Here is a 13,631-nt window from a genome sequence, read left to right as displayed (position 1 = left end):
GAGCTATGAAAAGCAGCTCCCTTTCTTGCCAGGTATTTATACTTACATTATATAACTCACTTTCTAGAAATACCAGCATTTGAAGTTTAAGGAACGTCAGAGTATCAAATATTTCCTTGATGGCTGCACCTGGACCCAGATGAGCTCATTGTATACAACTACAGCCCCACTCAAATGCACCGCCTCCTCTGTTTGTTTTCACCAGTGAAACATGGATGTATGTCTCCAACACAGAATCTGCTTTTTGTTCTTGCTCTTGCCACCCAAAAGGGATTTCACAACATATTGTATATTATCAACCTACTTGAAAATTACTTATCCTGACAGGAATAAAAAGACAACTCAGTTTATTCATGTCTAATCACCACATTGCTTTTGGGTCCCCCACCACCAGCTAGAAAGGCTTCTTCACACTTTGTGCCAGAGAAGTGAGTCTGTTTCTTGGCATTCTTTGTACATTCTTCCCTCCTTCCACATATTTCCACTTGAAATTTCAAATTATTTTCACAAGGGGTTCACTTTATCTGCTGAAGCCAAAAAAATCCTTTTTCCCTCCCAAACTTTATTCCTGACACAATGCAATGAGCTGTTGTTCATTTGGGGTCTGCTTCTGCTGGGATGACTCACATCACACAATTAGGTGTCTGGCACAGAGAGCAAACCTCGTAGAACACAACACACTGCTGACACACGGCACTGGACTTGGCCCCAGGTCAGGACAGGGCAGGTCCTGGGAACTCTGACTTCAGGGAAAACCTCACATCTTTGCTTCGTGGGTCTGGCTGCAAGAAAACTTTCATATTCTGCGTGAGGCAACATAAGGGAGCAGTGTGGGACACTGAAAACAGGTCCCTGGACTGGAGCTTTCTGCTCCCAAAGGAGAAGCCCAGGGAGGTGCCCATCAGAGAGGATTCCATCTGCATCAACCCAGCCCAGAGGAGGGAGGGGAAAAAAGTGTCACCCCAAAACCTCTCTATGAAAGGTGTTATATATGTGTTATCTGATTTTTATCAGTTTTCCATGGTTTAAACCAGTTGGGTGAAGCTGTAGGATCTAAAGTCCTGCCTGCAACATGAACCAGAGCACCACCTCCAGCCCACCAGTCAGGGTAGTGGTCCTCTCTTGATTTGCCCTTAAGCTGTTTCCAGCCCGTTTTAAACAAGAATAGAGTTTAGTCCCATATTTTGTACCATTGAATGTATCAATCATTCCTAGTTTTGATAAATAATATCTGAAAACAGCTAATAAATAATGTGTGAAACTGAGCACATTTCCCATTTGTGTGAAAGCTTGACTTTGGCACTGCCCAGAGCTGGCAAAGCATGAGACTGTTGGCACTCCAAATACCCCAGCTCTTCTGGCAGCGAATAGGTGAAAGCAATGAGCTCTTCGATGATCAATCTGTCACAAAGTATTTCTGTGGGGAGTTAAACAAACTTCTTCCATGACAAGTAGTGGCATGCAATGCCCACTGGAGCTAACTTGAGCTTAATAAAAGAACTACCAATCAAAATCAGAGAGGAAAATTGACTCAACTAGACAGTTCAGGATATCAGATGAACAGCAGTTACTGATCCCAGCAAACTGACTGGTCCACAGGAAGTTAAAACACAAGCAGACACCATTCTTTTCCCACTTTTGTCAGTTTTCATGGGTCTGCAGGGGTTGTCATTGTGGAGTTCTCCAACCTCTGCAAAATCAAATAATGAACAGTATGCATTCAGAGTTGTCTAGGAGCAAGATGTGTAACTACCCCATACCAAGAGTGTTCAGAGGGTTAGAGAAGTGACTTGCACTCTTTTAGAACTGGAACTAATAAAAAACTCAGGGTAGAAATTTCAAACAGCCTAAAGTGCCAGACATGTTTGTATATATCTCTATAAATCTCTCGGCTGAGGTTGTAATTCACTGAAGCCAAACAGCACAGGTCTTTCAAGTAAGTCTGTCAATAGCAGACTCATGGCAACCTGATTCCCTACACGTCTTCCCTCATCCCTCCTGCCATTTTAATCTAATTAGGGGCTTTTGTAGTGCAGGCACTGAGAGATCCTGGCAGTTCACACTATCCAGTTGTTCATTGCCATTGAATTTAACTATTCTGGGAAAGAAGACGAAGGTTTCATCCCCCTGACTCTGGAGTTATCATCTACCACTGACTGATGAGGATCCAGGTTGGGTGATCAGAGCACATGGTAAACCCTGCTTCCAGCCCCTTTCCAAGAAGAAATCTTTGGGCGAGCTTGACCTTTCAGTCATGCACAATTTCTAACATGTGTTTTCTGTGGTCAGAAGTGATAAGGCGAAAACTTTTCTAAAAAGCAAGAGACAGAGAGTAAAGCTGAATCAATCAAAGCGGCATATGGAGATATGAAACCCGTCTCCAAAACTGAGCTAAAGAGGAATGAACACCCTATGGGCTATGCCCAAATCCTGCCAGGCAGCTCTACCACTGCACAGTAAATGGGTCTCAGTGCCAAGACACAATTTCCTAGTATTCACAGAAATTAATGTTTGGAAAGAAAGAAAACCACCTTGATGATTGTAATTCTGTCTTCAATATCTGCTATTGACTTATTTGGCTTCAATTAATGACTGAAGCAGTTGTGTGAGCATCCCTCGATTTTGTCCACAGTTTTTTCCACAGTAGCTTCAGAAACATGCTCTAAAGAAACATGGAAAGGGCAAGAAAATTGGTTTTCAGGGAAGGCAGCACAAGAGAGATCTGAACAGAAGCAGAGGCAGAGGGAATAATTTGGGTTCTGGTAACAGCAGCTCACTCCACAGAAGTGAAACAGCCAAGGCTATTGACATTGGAGTTCACATGTTCAAGTCCCTGTGCACTCTGAGAATGTTCTTAGTAATTTTCAACAAAAAAGGTGCAATATTATTAACCTTGGGTAAAAATTATGTCAAGGAAATCAGTGGCACAGTGCTGTGACCTTGGGAAAAGTAACTACTCCACATAAAAAAAAAAAAAAAAAAAAAAAGGTAGAGGAGAGCCTGAGAGCTCCCCGGGGCTGGAGCAGCAGCTCAAGACACAGGGATGGGCAGGACAACTGCCACGGTGGACAGATGCTCAGCCCTCGCAGGGAGAAAACAATAATTAAAAAAACAAAACTCCACTGCCCTTGAGGCTTGAAGTGAATTGAAAATAGACCCTGAGCAGGCCCCAGGCTTATTCAGACCCCTCCTGGGACTCTTCCCTCTGCTGGCAGCACAGTCTGGGGCCTGAAGGAACACCCAAGTGAAAAACTGATCTCCTGCAGAATTAAATAGCAAAAAACTAGTAGCAAGGATGAAAATAAAGTTGTTTAATAATTTTCACAAAGCAAATGTAAAATGAGGTGTATGAAAATTAAAAATTAAAAAAAAATTGAACAAAGATTCCTGCTTATATAGATGAATCCCAAGTCTCCTATTTTATTTGGTTGTCACATAAAGTCATGATATTTTCAGTGAGTTTCATGTCAGACATGCCTCAGATTTGTCTTGCAGTTGATAGTACCCATCAGTTCTTCATATTATTATCATAATAATTGTTTGGAATGATCATTACTATTATGTATGCAGAGAATAGAAAATTAAAATAGCACACAAATCAAATGGGAAAATGCATTTTAAAAGAGCAGAATTCAAATCTAAAGTGACAGGCACAACAACACTACCTCTCTGTGGAAAAGATGTGGGTCTTCTTCACAGCTATAGATGAGGCACTCCAGAAGATTGTTCATCAGTTTGCATTTTAATACAAGCTTAAAATATTAAAATTAGAGCTGGGTGAAAAGTGCTCAGCCAAATAATTTCAGTTCTATCTGTTTCAGAGCACAAGCCCTTCTGTTCCTTTCTTGTTACCTCAGTGTCAGCCGCAGACAAGGTGACAACGGTGTCACCCGTGAGGGCCCGGCGTGTCCCAGGGAGTTTTACATCCTTCTCCAGCTGCAACACAGCCAGAGAGCCCACTGCTGCAGCACAGCTGGGGGCCTGGACTCTCCTGGCACCAGCTGCTACCAGCCCTGGACTAGGTCAGAAAGAGGATTAAGGGCAAAACCAAAGGAGGACATTTCACAAACAGATGTTACTTTCTTTTGCAGACTTCAGTGATCTTTTGTCTGACAGTAACAAGGACGGTTCTGAATTCTTCTGCTGCATTAGCAGTTTAAATACATGTGCCACAAACAATCAATACACAAACATGGCACACCTGTCAAGTGACCAAGTCACAGTCTTAGATCTGGACCAAGATACGTTTCCAGTGAGCCAGAGTCTGGCACGGATATCAAAACACTTCTGCTTAGGTCAGTCCTCGAGCAAATTGAGGAGAATTGGTGGTTTCCAGTGGGATACTAAGGCTTAGTAATTTGGTGGAGAATGTACAGTTGGAGAGAACAAAAGTAAACTGCAAGAAGCGTTTCCTGGGTATATAAATAAACATACAGAGTAACACGAGTGGTTTTATCACGGCAAGTGCAGCAGGCAACGAGCCATTGCGCTGCCTCATTCCTGCCATAGGGAGCACTGAGACCTCTAGGGATTTAACCAAACAAGCTCCTGATGAAAGTGCAAGTAAAAGAGAATAAAATAGGTTTGCAATTGTAGTTGAGGCCCCCGACTTGAGAGAATTGATCTCTGTCTTTTGCTTTCCGATAGATTCTCTGTGTGACTCAAATATATGCCCCGTTTTGCTCGTCTTTCCACAAGCAAGTGACAGTTGTCCTTGTAACATGAGCTTTTGCCTCAGACAGTGACTGTAGTATGCCCAAAGCAGCAGGTAAAGCACCTGCTGCTAGCTCGCAGTACCGAACACCTTCACCTCACACATTTCTCTTGCACCGCCCCACGGTCTGTGAAGGTGCATCCGGAGCAGAGCCTCAGGCAGCTCTCTGCAAGCACCGGCCACTGAAACTTGTCAAGGGGTCTCTGAGGCAGGCTGAGCTGCTACAAAGCCTGCCCAAACTGCAGTCCTGTTTGGGGGTGGCTCAGCCTGAGCTGTGGGTCCCTGGAGCCAGTGGTGCAATGGAGCCCTGTGGGTGCTGGCTGTGCCGCTGGACACAGACCTGTGCATCTGTGTGCAGAGCTGACCCCAGAGAATGCCCAGGCAGACACACAAATGCTGGCTTTGAGCTGCAAAGGCAGCTGATACTCAACCAAACACTGCAATCCATTATTACTCACTGCAGTGCATTATTACTCACTGCAGATGGAAACAGTGTAAGCTTACACTTTTCACACTACATTTTGACTCAATACCAGCCAAAGACCAGAGCCAAAATTCTGTCAAGACTCTGTTCTTTTCAGTTTTGATTCCTTGAGAAAGAATCTGAGGGAACAACACGACTAGGATTCCTTTAACCTAATTAAAAACGTATGCCCTCTTACAAATGAATAGGAGAGATATAGACAGTGAAAGGAAATGTCATCAAAATCCCAGGGTTCCAACAGTCACAGGGATGTGAGCAATCCTCTGGTAACCCTATAGCTGCATCAAAAGCAGCCAGTGAGCCCCAGGCAGTATCGCCAAGATGATTACTCAGTTCCTCTTGGAAGCTTGCATCCAGCTTCATGTCTTACGTGCCCCATGCTCCACATTCTGCAACAGGTAAAAGGAAACTAAGCCATGTGTTCCTGTTTTAATTACAAATCCAACCCTTTCAACTCATTCCTGGATGACTTAATCATGCTGGGAGGCTGAGCAAAGCTGACAGGTGAATGTGAGTATAAGGAATGTACAGTTGTTAATCTAAACCTTTCCTCTGTGCTGGGGGACCATGGAGTCCCACCATCACTGGCAGAAGTGAAGTGCTCAGGGACCTCAGGGAGGACCAGGGCAAGGCTCAGGTGGACACTGCACAACTCCCTGTCTTTAGTATATTTTCCTTTGTAAAATCCCTAAGAAATGCAGTTGTGAACCATTTTGCAGAAAATGAATGGAGTCATGCCCAGGGACTGAGCAATTTTCCCAAGGGCACACAGATGTCATGGCTCTGCAGGGGATTGAATTTTCATGTCCAGAGCTTTTGCCTTCTTTGCCAAACACAAGGGCACTATCCATACAAATCCATGCCCAAAAGCATGTGCCATACAGCAAGAACCAACAGAATAGCAGAGGCACGGGGTGTTTAAAGCCACCTCCGAGCTGTCACCACACGTGGTTCAGCAGGGACTGCCCTCGTGCCCAGCATGTTATCACGGTCAGTGAACAGAGCTCCCTCTGAAGCAGGACTGTGGCGAGAAAAGCAAAGGGAGGATTGACCTTGTTCAGGATTATCCTTCCAACATCCATTACCGCATACACCATAACACCCAGTATCAAACTGAGATCTCCTAGCAGACTGATGATGGAACATTCCAGGCCCTTCTCAGCCCTTGGGATAATAGCAGATGGCTCTGTACTTCACCACTCAGATGAAAGCCCATGGGTTCAGAGGTATTTCATCTCTCTGCAGCATGTCTCAGCTTTTTCTTTAGCAATGATGATTATTCAATAAAAGTTTGTAACTGCAACTTCATATCCACAATATAAATCAGTTTTAACTGCACAGTCTAAATATGTGAGTGTTCTGGCAACCAATTGGAAACAGATAAGTTCCTGCTCACAGCTCCATGGCAGTGAAAACCATGACAAGCTGAGGAAGGTATGTTCAGAAAGGAAAATCTCACACCAGTGCTCATATGGAAATGATTTTTTCAAAACTCTGTGGTATAACAAACCCAGCCCAATAAACAGCAAGGTCACAGTAGCATTGTTCATCGTGGCATCTCCTGTAAAATTCAACTTATTCAGCATTTTTGACTGTCAAGACCCTATTTGTTCTTCAGTGTTAGAAGTTAACAGCTGAACAAAAGAGTCATCTTTGTCACTATGAATTATTTCTAAAGGCTATCGAACTCAGGAATCAGGCCATACACTCCTGAGCACTGGAACCTTACCTATAACACAGCTGCCTCGATACCAACGTGGAACATCGCAAACTTGCTACTTATAGTAACAAAAAATAACAACTTTATTAGTTTGCCTCAAGCCTGCCAGTGCTTAAGAACTCTTTGAACAAAGCTCGCAGATACATGGTTTAACTTTCCGGTTGCTCTGTGTGGAGTCAGGAGCTGGACTCCAGGGTTCTCCTGGGTCCATTTTCAGCTCAGGATATTCCATGATTCTATGCATGTTGTTGGGCCAAGACCAAAGTACCCATGACAATATGTTCAAAAGTCATGCAAACGTGTCAATTTACATAGGTCTTCTTGAGAGCCTGTGTGGGCTGCATGGGATATGTCTGTGGCTGGAGAAAAAACCATGATCAGACACATACATTTAACTTAAGAGGCAGGAACAATTACATAAAAAATTCCTGAGTGAAGGTTAAATTTGGTCCACTTGGAAATTTCATTAATACAATGTAGTGATGAGCAAAGTGACCAAAAAATAAGATGCCTCTACCCAGTCACCCGGCTCTGAGCAAAGGCTGACCACCTTTGAGTGGCTTGGAGGATGCAGATGCTGGCTGGGCTTCCTGGCAGTCATCAGATGGACAGGCAAGCATTCCTCTGCTCAGGATACTCCAGCTTTTTGCACAGGGAAAATTTTCCAGCTGTTGCCGTGCCAACCATCTTTTTGGCTTGCATACCCTTATACAAGACACTTTATCTGTTTTCAATGGTTCCTAATCCAGGAGAGGAATCAAACATGTGCTTAAACACACACTGAAGTCCCATGGAAGCAGAGAAAAGCTCAGGAATCAGTGCCAAAGCAAGGAGAATTATTTCAGTGGTTTGGGAAACAGTGGGGTTTTTTGGTTTTTTTTTTTTTTGTTGTTGTTGTTGTTGTTGCTCTTCCCTCCTTTGCTCCGAGCTGTCTGCTCTCATCCCAGCACCTGGCCCCGCTCTGGGCTAGCAAGGCTGTGTGCCACTGCCAGAACAACACGGCACCAAAACCCAGCTCCCATGAGCAGCACCACCAGTGTCACTCCAGTGCTTCACTGTGCTTTTATCACAAAATATATCAGCCCAGGGAGCCTTGAGTGGAGCTCAAAAGTGCTCAGTGGCAAGGACCACATACTGCTTGAAGGCTGGGAGTGTATTATTCCCAGTGGACCTAACTTGCAAGAACCATCAATAGGGTGAGAGGAGATGACCTCAAGTTGCACCATGTGTGGTTTAGATTAGATATTAGGGAAAAAAAATCTACCCAGAAAGGGTTGTAAAGCCCTTTCACAGCTGTCCAGGGCAGTGGTGGAGTCACCATTTCTGGAAATGTTCAAAATGCATGTGGCTGTATTACCTAGGGACACGGTTTGGTGGTGAGCATAAGGTTGATGCTGGGTTGATGATGGTTGGACTTGATGATCTTAGAGGTTTTTTCCAGCCTTAACAATTCTATAATTCTGTGATTGGAGTTTCTTCTCTGTCATTTGGAAAGACAAACCCATTACTATATTTTTCATTGGGGCAGCTCATTACGGACCATCATGATGGTGTCACACTGGGAGGGGCAAAAAGCAGTTCCAGGAGCAAGAGGGCTTCTGTGTCTGGTGAGAAGGAGACAATCAGCTTCATCTCTAGCAGAAAGAGGTGAAGTATTGCTGCTACCAAACAAATCACAGATGTGACTGAGCAGCAGCCATAGAACTGGCTAGAGCAGCAGTCAGCCTTTCACAGAGGTGCTTGCGCATCACAGGCAAAACCAGCAGAATTCAGCTGCTTACAGCCCTGATGGTTCTGGATATGCAATTTTCCTGAAATGTACTTCTGCCATCCAATTGTTTATTAAATAATTAGCCTAAATTTGGTCTTTGAGGGGTTGTAGGTTTTGGGGGTGAGTGAGGGTTTCTAACAGCTCATTCCTGTCCTCTCACTGACATGCATAATGAAGCAAGGGTGAAGAAAGGGAATAAGGCAGGGATCTACAGCACTGGGGTGGGCCAGGGCTGAGCACCCTCCAGAGACAAACCCCCACACTGCTGTGGACACTCAAGGATCCCTCAGTTCTTCCCCATGTGTTGTGGCAAGCACTTACACGTCCCACTAAGGGGCTGTGTTCACTGATAAATACCAGATTGCCCCAACATGGTTGTTCTGGGACTCAAGTTTCTTGAAAAATGCAGCTTTTATTGAAGATAATTAAGCACTGTTTTCTTTGGTGTGAGTCACTGAACTACATCATGTTCTGCCTGTGCATTTTGGATGATCAGTATGATGACACTGGGAAAATATAATAATTTTGATTACCACAGCAAGAGCAAGGGCAACAAGTTCTGGTCTTAAATTTCACAATGCACATCTATTACTACTCCCGTATTAACAAAGCAGAGCCCTGAACACGTTCATTTTTTACTCATGCTCCTTGGGAATATTGGAATAGCTATTGTTCCACCCCAGTTCTTAGATACCACAGCTCTGCAGTTTACCAGCTCAAGCCAAATTCATACTGACTTCAGGAAACTATTAGAATATTCCAGCCAATTTTCCTCTAGCAAGAAGTAATCACTTGGGAACAGAAAGGATTAAACTCCATCTTCAATGGGGTCTAAGCGGTTTTTTAGGCACTTTTTCAGGAACACCATGCTGGAGAAGCCAAGATTCATAGTCAGTCTAGTAAAAGATTTTGCATCACCAGTGAAAGGATTTGGAAGTGAACCAAGACTTTGCTGTCATTTAGTGAATGGAGCCAAATCTTTGTCACCTGTGCAGCAGTGGGGGCAGGATTTGCCTCCAGCCACTCAGGGGGAGCAGACACTCTGAATTTGGGGCTCATACACAAAGGCAGTGCTCCAGGGTTTTAGTTCATATCAGAAATGCTTTTGGCACAGTGATGCAGAGGTGTTATACCAAAACTATTTCATAAATTACTTGTCTTTCTTTCCTGTTATGATTGCTGGCTAATTCCCAGGCAAAAGTGGGCACTGGACTACAGGCACACTAGAGTCCACCTCCCTCCCCTCAAGAGCTGCTTAAAAGTCAATTTTTACTTGGTAGAATTTCTATTAGTTTCAAGGTCTTGTGCCTATTGCAAAGGTAAAAATCTGCCTATTAAGAATAAAAAAGTGTTAGGCATTATCAATTATCAAATTATCAATATTATTATATTCTTTCAGAGCCTCAGAGGCTCTGCTGAAGCATTTCTTGTGACCTATCAATAAATGTTTCATTCTCTGAGAAAAAAAGACTCTCACTTTTGTTGCTAAATACAGCTCAGGCTTATACAACCTGTTCAAAATACACTAAACCCAAAATAATGAAGCAGTTGATTTGATTCCACTTCCATACAGAATTTCTGTGGTCTGATCTCCAGCTGATAAAAGAGGACCATGACCATCTATGTGGGAAGAATCTGCTCCACGATGGGAAATCTGCTGTGTCTAAGACAAGAATGTCCTGCTACTCAGGCCCGTTACCCTGTTTTGCAGCACAGGTAACAGCTCTCAGCTCACAGCAGTATCAGACTTGTGAGCATCTCTGTTCCCAGCTGAGGCAGCTGTCAGAGGATCGCTGTGGGAAGCTTCAGCCTTCGTTCCCTTCTCTTGCATGTTCAGATTTCAGAAGGCTTCAGGGCTTAACAGGTCCTTGAAACACTTGGCCAATTGTTTTTTTTTTTTTTTCTTTCGTGTATTTAGATAATGGAGACTAAAATGGGGAAGAATCTTCCAGAAAAAGACAATTATAGTTTTTCCGATGTTTTTTAATTATTATAAAAATATTAACATATATAGAAGAGTTAAATTTCATATGGAAAATTATTAATTCTCTCTAAAACTTGATTACTTAAACAAAATACATCTCTGTGACAAAGCTTTCCAAAGCAGTCCAATTCTACAAGACAAAATCACCAGAATTTCTGAAGAGATTGGTTTCAAAACCATTTTTAGTCTAAACTAATTTTTATTCCTAATATCTGCAATATATTATTTTTACCACTTTTTGAGTTACAGGCTGCCACAAAATGATCAAGCCACACTACTGGAATAAAGCACTTCAAAGCTTACCATTCTTATGAAGTATTTTGATTATGTTATTCAATTGGACTTAACATAAAAAAAAAAAAAAATCACGGGGAAAATTCTTGTCTGGTTCAATGCCATATTCACCTGGTTTCAGCTTTCGTTTTTGTCTTGAGTTAAAGCTATATTTATTAACTTGAAAAAATACACTCAAACTTTTAACATATGTGAGTCGAATTTGACCCGATATCCTGGTAGAATCCCTAGTAAGGTGTTACCCAGTACCTTATTTTGCTTTCACAGATGTACAACAACTTAGACATCCACAGACAATGCTAGTGCCTCTGAAATAGTGCAGATATATTGAAATTTACATTAAAACACAAATATGAGGCTGCCACAGCCTTACAAAGGGTGCCCATGTTGCCAGCATTCACATTGAAACTCCAGAGTAAACATTGGGATGTCCTTCTGTGCTGAAGGAAGGTGGAAAAAGAAAGGACAAATGGGTCATCAGTTACTAAATAAGACGCTGGATTTTCTTGAAGATGTGTGACTGTGCAAAGGCCATTTTTCCATAGGAGGGACTTTGCAGAAGCACCCTTCTTACCACCATGTAGTTTGAGTATGAACCTTGAAGGTCTCCAGGGCATGGTGCACAGCCTCTGTCAAGGGAGAAAATGAACCCTCACAGTGTAACCTGGTGTTCTGGACACCCCTCTGCCTCTTCAACCCCTAAACCACAAGCCAGGATTACATTCCTGGCTCAGTGTTGCCTTGGTCACACACAGGCCACTGTCACAGAAGTGCTCACTAACAGCAGTGTCCAAAACAGTCCCACACTCCCCTGAATTTAAAGCAGGAGATGATTTTTGAAGTGTTGTGGCATCTCACAAAAACAATTAGTTGTTCTCAACATTGGCTATTCTATTGTATTGTCCAAGCCTTGAAAAAGATCTCCAGTAGTTTCAGTGAAAATTCCCTGAAGTACATGTCTGATGGCACAGAAATGTAGTTTAAACACTGTTAACTGATCACACGCTGTTTGTGAGAACTCTAGATTAAGTGATAGGGCACTCCTCGCTAAATGAAACCCGATTTCTGCCAATAACCATAAGTATGACTGTGCAAGTGCTTAGTGCAGATCGCAGTAGCTACAAGGATAAAAACCAGCAAGGGCCAGAACCCCCCCAGACTCCCCTTGCAGGGGCAGCAGCACCTCAGGCTCCTCCGGCTCTGTTCTCCAGCCAGCGTCCACCGGCGCAGTGCACGATTCCACAGCAGCTGGGAGCACACACAGAGCACCTCTGTGCCAGCGCCAAGCCAGGGGCACAGCACCCAGCGTCTGAACCTGCACACATAAAACTCTCACTCCAAAACGCTCATTTCAGTTTTCACTGATGTGGCAAAAAATCCACAATATAATGCAACACACTAAGGAAGCCAAAAGAAGTATCTACAGAAAAGATTTGCAAGATAATTTTGATTCATGGCAAAACTGAAGAAAATCCCAACTCCCACAGTACACATACCAGGTCCAGAAATAAATTTCTATCTCTGCACACACGCTCTCTATACTTACATTGTCTGCCAAGTGGTTTTAGAGAAACGTTTATGTAAAAAAATGTGCTGATTCAGCAACAGTAATTTTGTGTGCAGGGAAAAAGGTCAGTTGTGAAAAACTGACAGTTTCAGTATCCAATCCAAAATCCAATTTCAAAAGTCTAAATTAATGGTTCCAAGTTTTTATTCAAAATCAGTGTTTTAGTATGAAAAACTGATCATTTCTTCACAAATTTTAAAAATGTGAAACAAGAAATAAATTCAGAACAAAATATTTTAAAATATCCTAAGCAAGCAACTGACGCCCTTAATTTTTGTGTTTTCAGGTCTTCCTCACATCTTAATGGTACATGCAGTAATATGGATAGTGGTCTTAAGCCTTTTCTCATTATTTTTTCCCTGCAGCATCCCTCCAAGTCCTATCCATAGATGCCAGAGCTTCCTGTCAGCGTGATTCAGGCCGACACAGAGGGCTCACTTTGCGGGGAGTCAAACCCAACACACTGAGGCGCCCCCGCCAGTAACAGATCCGAGGAGCTGCTCTGACGAACATTTCCCATTGCCGCGTCCCTTACCCTCTGCTAATGCTCCGTCACAGCGTGGCACGACGGGGCAGCCCTCTGAAACCGCCTTCGGCTCTAAGATTCATTTAGGAGCTGATTTTACTTACCCCAAGCATTCATTTTGTTCCCTTAGCAGCCGCCGCAAGCCAGCGATCGCTAACGAATGAGCCCGGTCTCCTTTCCTGCTCTCCCCTGCCGTTTCCCCCCTTCCCGGGAGCGCGGCTCCGCAGCCGGGCTCGCAGGAAGCCTCTCTGCCCTGCCGTGGCCCTGCCGCGGCCGCTGGGAGCCGGCGGAGGGCTGCGGGAGCTCCTCGCCACCGCGGGGTGAGGGTGGGCCGCCAGCCCCTGCCAGCCTGCCCCGTCAGCACAGCCTTTCGCTGTCCTGCGGGGCTCGCCAGCAGGGAGACGGGCACCTCTGGGACCCTCATCGCAGAGCTGCGCGCACAAAGTCATCTACAGCTCAGGGAATTACAGCGAGTTACTGAACACTCTGCGCTGCGCCTCGTCCTGAGCCACCAGCAGCAGCAGCAACCCAAGGACAGAAGCCTAGACTACAATTTGCTTCTCCATTTTAA

The sequence above is a fragment of the Hirundo rustica genome, chromosome 9, assembly GCF_015227805.2.
Source record: "Hirundo rustica isolate bHirRus1 chromosome 9, bHirRus1.pri.v3, whole genome shotgun sequence".
NCBI lineage: Eukaryota > Metazoa > Chordata > Aves > Passeriformes > Hirundinidae > Hirundo > Hirundo rustica.
This window is presented reverse-complemented; position numbering follows the sequence as displayed.